This window comes from Bombina bombina, chromosome 2 (genome assembly GCF_027579735.1).
Source record: "Bombina bombina isolate aBomBom1 chromosome 2, aBomBom1.pri, whole genome shotgun sequence".
In the NCBI taxonomy this organism is placed as follows: domain Eukaryota; kingdom Metazoa; phylum Chordata; class Amphibia; order Anura; family Bombinatoridae; genus Bombina; species Bombina bombina.
Window position 1 is genome coordinate 830,622,897 of NC_069500.1, and position 13,229 is coordinate 830,636,125.

Here is a 13,229-nt window from a genome sequence, read left to right on the forward strand (position 1 = left end):
TCTCTCCTTTTATCCCCCTCCTAACCCAAACGTCCAATGTCATGTTTCATCTGCTCCCACCTTCCACACTTCACTGCTTTTGCACTTTTTAATCTTTGCAGGTCCACACAGTAGCTTGTTATCTTTTACTCTGAAATGTCTGTATTCTTTCAGTTACCCCTCTGCTCAGACCAATCCCTCCCCTCTCTAGTCAATCATATTTCCACCACTAACTCCTATAATATGCTTGTTAGTTTTGCTATTATCTTATTGACCCTTATTGCTTAACTTGTTCTCTTTGGGCATACCATTTTCTATACTTCCCATTTCCCTTTACTTTAAGATACTGTTACCTTTACTGTTAAAATTTATTGTAAATTTCTACAACTTCTTTTCACTATCCCTTTCCCACTTCCCACTCTCTCCTTGAATATTGCCCTCTTACCTTTCAAACACACTTATCTCCAAGCCACTCTTACTCCTCTCCCTGCTTTTACACGTCCTACATACTACTTTATTATTCCTTCTAGTCACCATCATTCCAAGTTTCTCAGCCCCTTTCCACAACTACTCCCTCCAGGCTAACCCCAAGAGAATATATATATATATACACACACATTAATTAGCCAATTGACTCAAAGTGATTTAAACATACCATTGAAATAACTGGGTGCAATTGTGTCTCCTCCACCAAACAGAAGAGAATCACTTTTAAAGCTCAGTGGGTCTATCTGACTGTCCCAAGAGTGGACCCCTGAACTTAAGGTATCCCAAGTAATCCCAGAGTCCTGTAGACAGAGGTAAGAGATTGAAGGATGGTAACAGTAGAGAGTAATACAGGCAACCTAAGTATAAATAACATACACTTAAGTTGTGTTTCTATACAACATCACTCCAGTCACTTGTGTAGAATTAACAGCTTTTAAAGGTTCATTCAAAGGCTAATTAATAGATATGGACACAAGCTCTAAACAGGCTGTCTGCTACTTGAAACTGCTTAGCCCTTCAACAAAAGACCATGCAACGATAAGCAGCATCAGCGTGGAGCCTCAACACTGAAAGGGGTAGTAGGAATGTGCTAAAAAAAAAAGATTGGAGAAAAGGGCTGAAACACAGGGAACAAATATGAGAAGGGAGATGAGATAATGAGAGAAATCCAATCAGCAGTGCTAGTCACATGACTCAGATGTGTAACTAGCACTACTGATCGTATCAGCAACGCTGCTCAGGACCAGCAATGGTCTGCGGGTCCTGAGTTGTACTTCTACTGGGCGGGGGTTAAGTACACAGTAGTGCCGGGTTGATAGTCTTAAAATGACATGCTCTAATGAATAAGAGAATGTCATTTTTCCACTATTATGGTTTTTTTAACATTTCTCACCTTGCTGGTCTTTGGTTCCATACTGTTCTCACTCAGACAGTGTAACATGTGTTCCTGATCCTCCAGTGAATATGGGTGGGAAAGGCTCTCCATAAACAAATCTGCAAGTAACAGCAGTGGTTTATTGTGAGTATAAACTGGCCTAACTGAATTGTTGCTCTACAGTCAGACAGGAACTGAGTGACATCCCAGCCCAGGCGCACTCGTAATTAGCCATTGTCATATATCACCCCCCATGGTCTGCCGCTGCCGCTCTACTGTGACTGAGTGTCAAGTCTAGAGGAGATTAGAAGAATTGAGAGACTGTGAGACAGACAGTCACAGCGCACACACAGTCACAGTGTCAGTGAAAGAGAGACTAAGGGAATAAGCTTTAGTTTAGACTCTGGACACAGAGACAGGTAGGTTATGGTATTATTGTATTATTTAAAAATAATAGTTTATACTGACACAGACAGGCAGCAGCCTCATCCTCTAATACATTCCTCACTCATAGGAATACTTTACTAGGAGGTTCTTTATTATAAAAGTAATTTTATAAAATGATGCATCATTTCACACAAAAAGTGACAGTCCACTTCCATGATGTTCCAACAGTTCCATCCATCATTAGGTAATGATTCCTTCCTTCTATTCAATATATTTAGTCTGTTGCACAATTTTTTTATTCTCCTTTAAAAAATTGGCATAAAAATACCTTTTTTATTTTTATGCCAAGTTTTTAAAGGAGAATAAAAAAATTGTGCAACAGACTAAATATATTGAATAGAAGGAAGGAATCATTACCTAATGATGGATGGAACTGTTGGAACATCATGGAAGTGGACTGTCACTTTTTGTGTGAAATGATGCATCATTTTATAAAATTACTTTTATAATAAAGAACCTCCTAGTAAAGTATTCCTATGAGTGAGGAATGTATTAGAGGATGAGGCTGCTGCCTGTCTGTGTCAGTATAAACTATTATTTTTAAATAATACAATAATACCATAACCTACCTGTCTCTGTGTCCAGAGTCTAAACTAAAGCTTATTCCCTTAGTCTCTCTTTCACTGACACTGTGACTGTGTGTGCGCTGTCTGTCTCACAGTCTCTCAATTCTTCTAATCTCCTCTAGACACAGTGTGATCCTGACGCTAACTAATGGTAAGGGCATGAGCTTTAAAATGACTAAGTAAGTTGAACATCAATAGTTTGCCAGGGCTGTACTGCTGTAAAGCAAAAAAAGCTTTATTGGTCAATGCATAGACAAAGCCTGTGTACACAGTGCGCAGAGAATACTTACTCTGTGTGTTTGTACTTAGATCTGCTCCTCTGATGCCCTGCATGTAGATCTAAACAGCCTTGTCTGGCATGCTATCAACCTTGTTATGTCCCTTTAATGAATGGTCTCCATGCAATAACATGGAAGATGATGAGACTGGGAACTTTGGATAGGCTGTTAGTGAATCAAATCTGTCTCTCTTGAAGAAGTGCAGAATTGGGTAGTAGGAGTTATATTAAAAGAGGTCTCATAGGCTGAAGTTGGACATTCTGGATATAACGGCATACATATCAGTGAGTTCAATTTAAATCATCTGTTTTTAATTTTGGGCTTTACATTGCATTAAGACACATATGCTCAGCCTGTGATCGGAATCATCAGAGACTCATGTCATCAAAATTGCAAAATATACCTGCTTGAATGTGTGTGTGGGAACAACAAGGTGACCTTATTAACACTATGAAATGGGGGAAAATAAATTAAAACATAACTTTTAATAATATGCAGATAATATCTGCATATGAAAAGTAATGTTTTAATTTTTTTTTCCTCTTTCATATAGTGTTAATAATGTCACCTTGTTCCCACATACATATTCTTAATATGGCTTGAATATGTGTGTGGGAACAAGGTGACCTTATTAACACTGTATGAAAGTGGGGAAAAATAATGTAAAACATAACTTTTAATATGCAGTTCTCCCTCTCAGCGTGACCTAGGCCAGCCCAGTTGTGTGAGGAGTGAGTCGGTGACGGTCAGGAGGAGTCGGAGTGGACTGTCTGTGTTCTGTTGTGGAGTCGTGTGGAGCAGGAGTCAGTCGTGTCAGGTGTCAGCCGGAGTTGGACGTCAGGAGGACTAGGAGCCCAGCCGGAGCATAGCTACTAGCCAGGTAGGTGAGCTGAGGGCTGAGCTGAATCAATTCAAATCAATGCAGCAGTGAAATTGCTAGCTTGCTTGACTGTTGACTCTAGTGGCTGGTCAGGACTCAGGAGGTGGTGACAGGTCAGACCGTCGGTCAGTGCCAGTGAGTGGTGGGTGGGGTGGCTAACAGTACAGTAACAGAGAGGCAGAGTCCTCCAGACCCAGTGAGAGTAGTGTTACTGTGTGTTGTTGTTTAGTCAGTGTTAGAGATCATGACTCACTCACGAGGACTGGAGTGCTAAGAGCTTTAAGCTGCTTAGCTGCCGCTGCCTTAGTTTTTTAAGTTAGTTTACTAAGTGCGCAACGCCGCCATGACTGTCACAGTGACAGTCATGGCGGCGTTGCGCACTTAGTATCTCTGATGATTCCGATCACAGGCTCGCCTCACACAGCTTCCTTGGAAGTTTATTTACTTGAGAACTTCAAGAACTTCTCTCCTCCAATACCTCCATAATATCACCTACTTCAAGGCTCTTCCACTCCCTTCCTTTTCCTCATCACTTGTCTTCCAAGTTCTATGGAACTTGGAAGACAAGTGATGAGGAAAAGGAAGGACGTAGCAAAATTGCAAAATATACCTGCTTGAATGTGTGTGTGGGAACAACAAGGTGACCTTATTAACACTATGAAATGGGGGAAAATAAATTAAAACATAACTTTTAATAATATGCAGATAATATCTGCATATGAAAAGTAATGTTTTAATGTTTTTTTTCCTCTTTCATATAGTGTTAATAATGTCACCTTGTTCCCACATACATATTCTTAATATGGCTTGAATATGTGTATGGGAACAAGGTGACCTTATTAACACTGTATGAAAGTGGGGAAAAATAATGTAAAACATAACTTTTAATATGCAGATAAAGATTAAAACTGGAATCACTTTATTAAAAACACACTTAGGATTTCTCATTAGGTATGTACTGTTGCATAGTAAAGGTAATAGTGTGCTTTAGGTGCTTGGTTAAATCACATAAAACTGACGTATTGCCATTTGGGTATAGCAAGTTAAGGTAAATAACCTGTACAAATAACCTAAGAATGTCTAAATAGCAGAATTGACATTGACATTTCTGCTATTTAGACATTCTCATGTTATTTACATAAAATTGCTATACCCAAATGGCAATACGTCAGTTTTATGTTATTTAACCAAGCACCTAAAGCACACTATTACCTTTTACTATGCAACAGTACTTACCTAATGAGAAATCCAAAGTGTGTTTTTAATAAAGTGATTCCAGTTTTAATCTTTATCTGCATATTAAGTTATGTTTTAATTTATCCCCCCCCCCTTTCATATAGTGTTAATAAGGTCACCTTGTTCCCACACATATTCAAGGTATATTTGAAATTTTGAGACCTCCTCATTTTTTACTTAAAGGGACATTAAGCCACAAAATTTACTTTCATGATTCAGATAGAAAATACGATTTTAAACAACATTCCTATTTACTTCTATTATCTAATTTGCTTCATTCTTTTGTTAAAGAAATAGCAATACACATGGGTGAGCCAATCACATGAGGCAGCTAAGTGCAGATACCAATCAGAAGCTACTGAGCCTATCTAGATATACTTTTCAGGAAAGAATATCAAGAGAATGAAGCAAATTAGATAATAGAAGTAAATTAGAAAGTTATTAAAATGGTATTCTCCATCTGAGTCATGAAAGAAAAAAAATGGGTTCAATGTACCTTTAATCCCATGAGTGCTGTTAATGTAGTCCTTCCAATGTGTGTTTTATCTGACTGTTCTGTTCTGCTCTTTTCATGCTACGGAGAATAATGATACACGCATGAGGCCATAAGCATACAAAACAGCAAAGTCATTTTCAGAAGAGCTTGAGCTAAAAAAAATAAATAAATAAAAATCAATTTGTGCCAGTTTAGCATGTTTATATATAGACCCTCCCCATAGTGTTAATCAGTCACTTTAACAATGATTACCAATACAGCTCTGCAACTTCTGCAAGTACATTATGGCCCTGCAAAAAATATGCATGCAGCCCCCATCTGCTCTACCTACAGAAGATCATGCAATGCATGATAAACATGGCTATTATTTACAATGTGACACTCCCATTGAGGTGAAGCAAACGTACAGTTGTTAAAAACAAAAAACTATACAATTGAGACATTATCTGTAAAAGATCCACCCTGTACATCAGTCTTTTGCTTAACTTGCAGTGTGAAGTGAAACTGCACTTTATTTAAATGTTTATGTGTTGTTCAAAAAATTAATGTTGAAAAATATGTGCTAGAATTCTGTTTGATATATGGTACCATGACCCATAAGGGGGTTTGTTTTTTCAACTACAAGATTCCAAATTTGTAAAAAATCACCCTGTAACTCTGTATATTTATAAAATGTTATAAAATGCACCCTAGCCCTGTGGTTTGTCAATCGTATAGTGACACTTGTGTATGTATCTGTCACACGACACTCCATTTGCATAGTCCAGGTACTTGGCACTCTAGGAGTTACATTAAAGGAGAACTGCTCAACTCCACCTACCCAAATATTTAATAAAATAACTCATATTCTAGTCTTTAGAACAGCACAAAAGACAGAACTCACACATTTTTATAATAATGTGTGAGTTCTGTGCTGTTCTAAAGACTAGAATATGAGTTATTAAATATTTGGGTAGGTGGACTTGAGCAGTTCTCCTTCAATGTAACTCCTAGAGTGCCAAGTAAGGTACCTGGACTATGCAAATGGAGTGTCATGTGACAGATACATAACTCACAATAGTCTAGATCGAATCCATAGATGCCCATATGGTTACCAAGCAGCTTTGATGTAAAAATGACATAATCACAAGTGTAGCATCACTTCAGACTCCAGCTAGGTAGAAACTTAGGTAAAGGGACAGTCTAGTCAAAATTAAACTTTCATGATTCAGATAGGGCATGCAATTTTAAACAACTTTCCAATTTACTTCTATTATCTAATTTGCTCAATTCTTTAGATATCCTTTGTTGAAGAAATAGCAATGTACATGTGTGAGCCAATCACACAAGGCCTTGATGTGCAGCAACTAATCAGCAGCTACTGAGCAAATCTAGATATGCTTTTCAGCAAGTGATATCAAGAGAATGAAGCAAATTAGATAATAGAAGTAAATTAGAAAGTTGTTTAAAATGACATGCTCTTTCTAAATCATGAAAGAAAAAAATTGGGTATCATGACCCTTTAAGGCATTAAATTCTCTGTTCTGTTCCATCACGTGTTTACTGAGCCCAACCGGTTGCATTCAATTCTGAAGAGCTTCATGTTTGTATTATTTTGCTAATGGGAATATTAATTAAATTAGCATGGCAAAGAAACAAACCATTGCTTTGTGTTTGGCCTAATGCCTTGTATTCTAACTTTCTTCCTAATCATTGACATTTTCAAAAGAAATGTGTTTTGGTTTTATTTTTTGTTTTTTTATTTTTTGTTTTTCTTGCTTACAAGAGAATGATATACCATGAAATCAATCACATATAAATGCTGCAACAGGTGACAGTTATATGGTTTATGTGTCAGTGTCTATCTACTCTACAGTATTTATAGAATTCTAAAAACCCTGTGTGGTTAGCTATCACTATGAGATTTTCTGGTTTGTTGGTTTTTCTGTCACGCCTGGCAATTTAGAGTTTGATTGGAATTCTGTAATGTGAATATAAAAATGACATGCTGTAACAGTTTTTTAAAAGGTCAGATTCATGTCATACTGTTGTTTATTACTGATATGGAATGGATATGACTGCTAGATTATGCTTTTCTGTAAATAATATTCTTTGTAAAACTGTAAATAGTGCATTGTTTTGCCTAATCTGTATCACGTTTTAGTAATATGCACAGTTGCCCGCTGTAATTCTATGTCACCATATGTGTATTCCGACAGTGACCAGTTCATTTCAACAGTACGTTTAGAAGTTCAGGTTAGTGACTGTACTCAGAATCAGATTATGTGCATTGTTGATATCATATCATATAATATGTATACTATTTTCTGCTAAGTACCTTTTATTCACCTGATGATACAGCAGCAGCTACACGAGTGTATCATCAGGTGAATAAATAAAAGGTACTCAGCAGAAAATAGTCTACATATCACCAGTGCACATAATCTGATTCTGAGTACAGTCACTAACCTGAACTTCAAAATGTACTGTTGAAGTGAACTGGTAGTGGTAGGTCAGGTCTGAGAGTGCAATGGCAAAGATGAAAGATGAACTGGTCTGGTAGATCAGGTCTAATGAGAGTGCAATGGCAAAGATGAAAGATGTAGCAAATAAAAATAGGACTGATAAGTTTGCACAATTCAGATTCAGAAACATGCTATAATTATGCAAACTGATCATCAGTTGGATACAATATTGGGATGAAATGTCCCTTTAAACTTAATACCAGACTGTATGTGAGTCATGTATTGTCTTGTCTGTATATAATTATACTGTGTAAAAAATGTTTTCTTTTATCTTGGCTGCTGCTGTCATTTTTGGAGAATTGGTGTAGATTGTATTCTTTTTGATGTTTGTTTTTGTACTTGAGGTACAAATCTTTTAAAAAATTGTATTTGTTTTGCGGATTTGCTATTAAACCGCGCAGAGAGGTTAAACACATAATCAAAACTTTACTCTTAAGTCGGTTACCTCTTGGCTCACCTGATGTGTTCTGCTTGCTCCTAGTAGTGCATTTCTGTTCCTTCAACAAAGGATACTAACAGAATGAAGCAAATGTTATCAAATAAATTGTGAAGTAAGCATTGCTGCTCAGTCTGAATCATGAGCATACATGACTGTGTTTTGTGTCTTTTTAAGACTAGACTGATGTTATTGTTTAGCAACAAAACAGAAATGTCTTGTAATAACAAGTTGTTTACTGTTCCCTTTAAAGGCAGATACCTTCTTCGGTATTAATAAAGTTTAGAGGATAGAAAGCTAGATTTGTGTGCTTTTCTTTACCCCATAATAAGGTTATTTGAAAAAAATAAAAAAAATAAAAAATTGGGCGGTTTTGACGTTAGTGAAAATATATCTACTGAAACCTGTAAGTTCCCACTAAGCAATGTCATCTGCTATCTTATGTGACAGTCTACATATGTTTATCCATCTTAGTGTTTTTTACTGTGGTGTATTCAAATTCCTTTTGACCTTGACCTCGTGTTGTTGCGCATGCGTAGATAGCTATTCAGAATCTGACTGCCGTTTAAAAGATATCAGCTCCCATATCGCAATAAGGACAGGGCTACACTACACAGAGCATTTCTAGATGTTCTTTATCCAAAAAAACAAGTAAGTTGTTTGTTGTTTTTTACACAATATGTTTATTTTTAGATTTACTTTTATTAACTCTAGTTCTCTCCTTCTGATTTCTCTTTTTTTTTTTTTTTTTTTTTCTCTGTTGCCAGGTGTTCTGTTCAGTATTCAAATTTTTGCAGAATGGAAAACACTATATCCAGCCTTAGAAATTTCTCAAGATTGGACTTTCCCGCAAAAAAAGAAGTAATAAATAAAGGAAGACCAATGCCTGAGCTGAAGGACTTACTTCAAAAAGACAAAACGATGACACGTACATTCCAAATTGAATGGTATCAAAGGAAAGAATGGCTGTGTGGCTGTGCTACAAAGAATCGCCTATACTGCTTTCCGTGTATTTTATTCTCCACTACAGATAATGTTTGGACAAATGCTGGATTTGGAGATTTAAAAAATCTATCAAGGGGCACTAACAAACATGAGAAATCGACCAGTCACATTCAAAACCAATTTGCTTGGAAAACCTTTGGATTAGCGAGAAGGATAGATACTGCTTTAAATGAACAGCGGAGATTAGATATCATCAACCACAATGCAAAAGTGACTGAAAACCGTGAGATTTTAAAAAACCTTATTCAAGCAACCTTCTATCTAGGCAAACAGGAAATAGCATTCCGTGGTAACGAGGAGGGTGCAAAGTCCTCTAATCGTGGCAACTATGTGGAGCTATTGCATATGTTTGCATGGAAAGATGCAACTTTTGCAAGACATTTGCAAACATCCACTGTGTTTTCTGGATGTTCAAATAGAATCCAGAATGACTTAATCGAAGCAGTAGCTGATATAGTGAGAGATGATATAAGAAAGGAGATTAATGCAGCCCCCTTTGTTGCTGTGGAAGTAGACGAGACAACCGATGTTACAAACATAACACAAATCTCTGTAATTTTGCGTTATGTGGCTAAAAGTGAGCTGAACAGTGAGATAATTGTGAAGGAGGCGTTCTTAGGATTTGATGAAGTGGTTGACAGACGAGCACCAGCTATTGCCGACTATGTATTGGGAGTGTTGGAGAAATATAATTGTCTTGAAAAGCTGGTAGCTCAGACTTACGACGGAGCCTCTGTGATGGCATCAGCTATTAATGGGGTGCAAGCAAAGATTAAAGAAAAAGTACCTGAAGCAACTTTTATTCATTGTTATGCACACAAGTTAAACCTGGTGCTCTCTAATTCTGCAAAATCTATAGAAGAGTGTAAAGTATTTTTTTCTACACTTGAGGGAATGGCTACGTTTTTCAGTAAATCGACAAAGCGCACCCACCTACTGGACGATATGGTGAAGAGACGTTTACCGAGAGCAGCACCCACCAGATGGAGTTCAAATTCCAGACTAGTGCAGACGGTCAACATGTATCAAAGTGATATACGTGCTATGTTCCTGTTTCTCAGAGAAAATCCAGATGGTTGGGATCATGAGACCTTGATGATGTCTGAAGGATATTACTTCTTTCTGAATAAAGCATCAACCTGCTTCTTGCTTATGACATATGAGGCCATTTTCATACAAACTGACGCACTCTTTCGATTGCTGCAGAGTAAAGTGATGGATGTTGGATTCTGCTGTCGGAGAATTGCCGATACCATGAAATTTCTTGAAAATCACAGACAAGAGTTTGACAATTTGTATGGTACATTTGAGGCGGATTGTATCAGAATGGGGCTGACAGACAATGTAAGGAGTAAACAGCCAATAAAAGATGTGAGGAGAAGGTTGTTTTACAACATTATGGACAATGTAAACGTTCAAATGAAAGCTCGGTTTGACCATTTTGCTGAGCTAGAATTCCTTTGTTTGGTCGATTGCACTAAATTGCTTGAAATGTCCAAACATATTGATGACCAAAAACTGCAGAGCCTAGCAAGATATGGCAAATACTTTGACTTAGTTCGATTAAAATCTGATCTAATTGGATGTTATAGTTCAGAAATGGTGAGAAATGATTGCAAATCACCTACAGATCTACTAAACTTTTTGGCCAACAACGATCTCATGAAGACTGTTCCAGAGGCAGTGAAATTACTGAAGCTGGTTCTCACAATACCAGCTACAACGGCCTCTGTTGAGAGGTCCTTCTCTGCTTTAAAGCGCATAAAAACTCATAGCAGGAATCGGACCAGTCAAGGACGACTTTCCTCTTTGGCCGTTTTAGCTATTGAGAGAGAAAGACTGGTACAGTTGCATGAAAAGAACTGTGAAGATTTTCTTAATAAAGTGATTGAAAACTTTGTTAAAAAAGATCGAAGGATTGACCTTGTCTACAAATGAGGGAAATGAACAACACCAGTCACAGTAAAAAAGTTTTGATTGTTAATATGTTAATATTTGTTAGATGTTTTATAATATAAGTTATTAAAGACCTATTTTAAACATAACAAAATGTTTTTTTCTTTTCTTTAAAGTTAATTTGCAATACAATATTCTGGTATTGCAATATATGATCAAACTTTAAAAAAATGCTTTATTCTCAAGGTCAACAGATTGCAGTTGAACTGGTGCTTTAGTGCAACGTTTCTTAACCGTGGCCCTCAAGTAGCCTCAACAGACCAGGTTTTCATTATAGATGAACCAGTGCACAATTGAAGTGCTCAGCTTAGCAGCAGTAATACCATGGATGGATTGTTTTCTAACCTGCTATCAACCATCAGCTGATTATTTCACCAATGCAGCACTGGTTCGGCTATAATGAAAGCCTGGTCTTTTGGGGCACTTGAGGACTTCAGTTGAGAAACAATGCTTTAGTTGAAATGCCTAATTTTACATTTTAATTTCAAAGGGACTTGCAGAAAAATGTCATTATCATCATAGAAAGTGGAGAAATTGCTGTCTCTGAGAAGGTAAGACCATGCACTCTTATTTTTTCATTTGTATAAATAGTGACCTTGTTGTCCTTCACTACGGTCTTTACTTTGTGAAATGTCCACCACAGCCTTTGTCTGTGCCTATCCCTGTTCACCAGCTGCCACTGGTTCACAACATTTTTATATTTACTGAATAATGAAGGAATCTATAAGCATAATTTGCAGCATTGAAGTAAAAAGTATGTTTGAAACATATTTTAATGGGCCTGGATTTCTAGATCTCATAATCAGAGCAAGCATTTTGTTATCTGGCAAGAGTTTCTGTTACAATCCTTTAGACTAAAATCAGATGTTTACTAAGTTGACCAGTTTTCAAAGACACCATTGAAAGGGAGATGAAACCCATATGTTTTCTTTCATGATTTAGAAAGAGCATGCAATTTTAAATAACTTTCAAATTTACATCTAATATCTGATTTTTTTTCATTCTTTTGATATCCTTTGATGAAAAGCATATCTAAATATGCTTAGAAGCTACTGAGCTTATTTAGATATGAATTTCAACAAAGGATATCTGTTTTTCTTCATTCTTTTGATATCCTTTGTTGAAAAGCATATCTAAATATCCTCAGTAGCTAGTGAGCATATTTAGATATGATTTTCATCAAAGGATATCTGGTTTTCTTCATTCTTTTGATATCCTTTGTTGAAAAGCATATCTAAATATGCTCAGTAGCTACTGAGCATATTTAGATATGATTTTCTACAAAGGATATCTGGTTTTCTTCATTCTTTTGATATCCTTTGTTGAAAAGCATATCTAAATATGCTCAGTATTTAGATATGATTTTCAACAAAGGATATCTGGTTTTCTTCATTCTTTTGATATCCTTTGTTGTAATTCATATCTAAATATGCTCAATAGCTTCTAAGCATATTTATATATGCTTTTCAACAAAGGATATCAAAAGAATGAAGAAAACCAGATATCCTTTGTTGAAAATCATATCTAAATATGCTCAGTAGATACTGAATGGTGGCTGCATATAGATATTGGCTCGCCCATGTGCAATTGCTATTTCTTCAACAAAGGATATCTAAAGAATGAAGGCGTATCCGATTCCTAGACACTGCCTCACCAGCCTCTGAAGTCACCGCACATCACTGGACTGTAGTTCACCTTGCCCGTTGACGGCTGTCACGGCTGCTGCCTGCTGTAATTATACTACTTAAAGTTAAAACACTATTTTAATTTAGAATTATTAGCAGATTGCAGAGAGTCTCTGAGTTTATAAAACAATTATATATTTTATAACAGCTTCACAGCTACTTACCTACAGTCCTACAAGTTATATATTTTAGAACAACCAAAAATCTACTTGCCTACTAGTTTTAGACTGTAGGTCACCTTGTCCGTTGACGGCTGTCACGGCTGCTGCCTGCTGTAATTATACTACTTAAAGTTAAAACACTATTTTAGTTTAGAATTATTAGCAGTTTGCAGAGAGTCTCATAGTTTTTAAAACAATTATATATTTTATAACAGCTTCACAGCTACTTACCTACAG

The 13,229-nt window shown here is 36.5% G+C and overlaps 1 long non-coding RNA gene across 1 annotated transcript; it reads right to left on the reverse strand.

The window, feature by feature from the left end:
- Positions 1–351: 351 nt before the first annotated feature.
- On the reverse strand, positions 352–5,358 carry LOC128649707 (uncharacterized). The gene is made up of 3 exons (XR_008400687.1): positions 5,246–5,358; positions 1,361–1,461; positions 352–767 (listed from the first exon to the last, which is right to left on the reverse strand). It is a non-coding gene; the product is annotated as an uncharacterized LOC128649707 (long non-coding RNA).
- Positions 5,359–13,229: the final 7,871 nt, after the last annotated feature.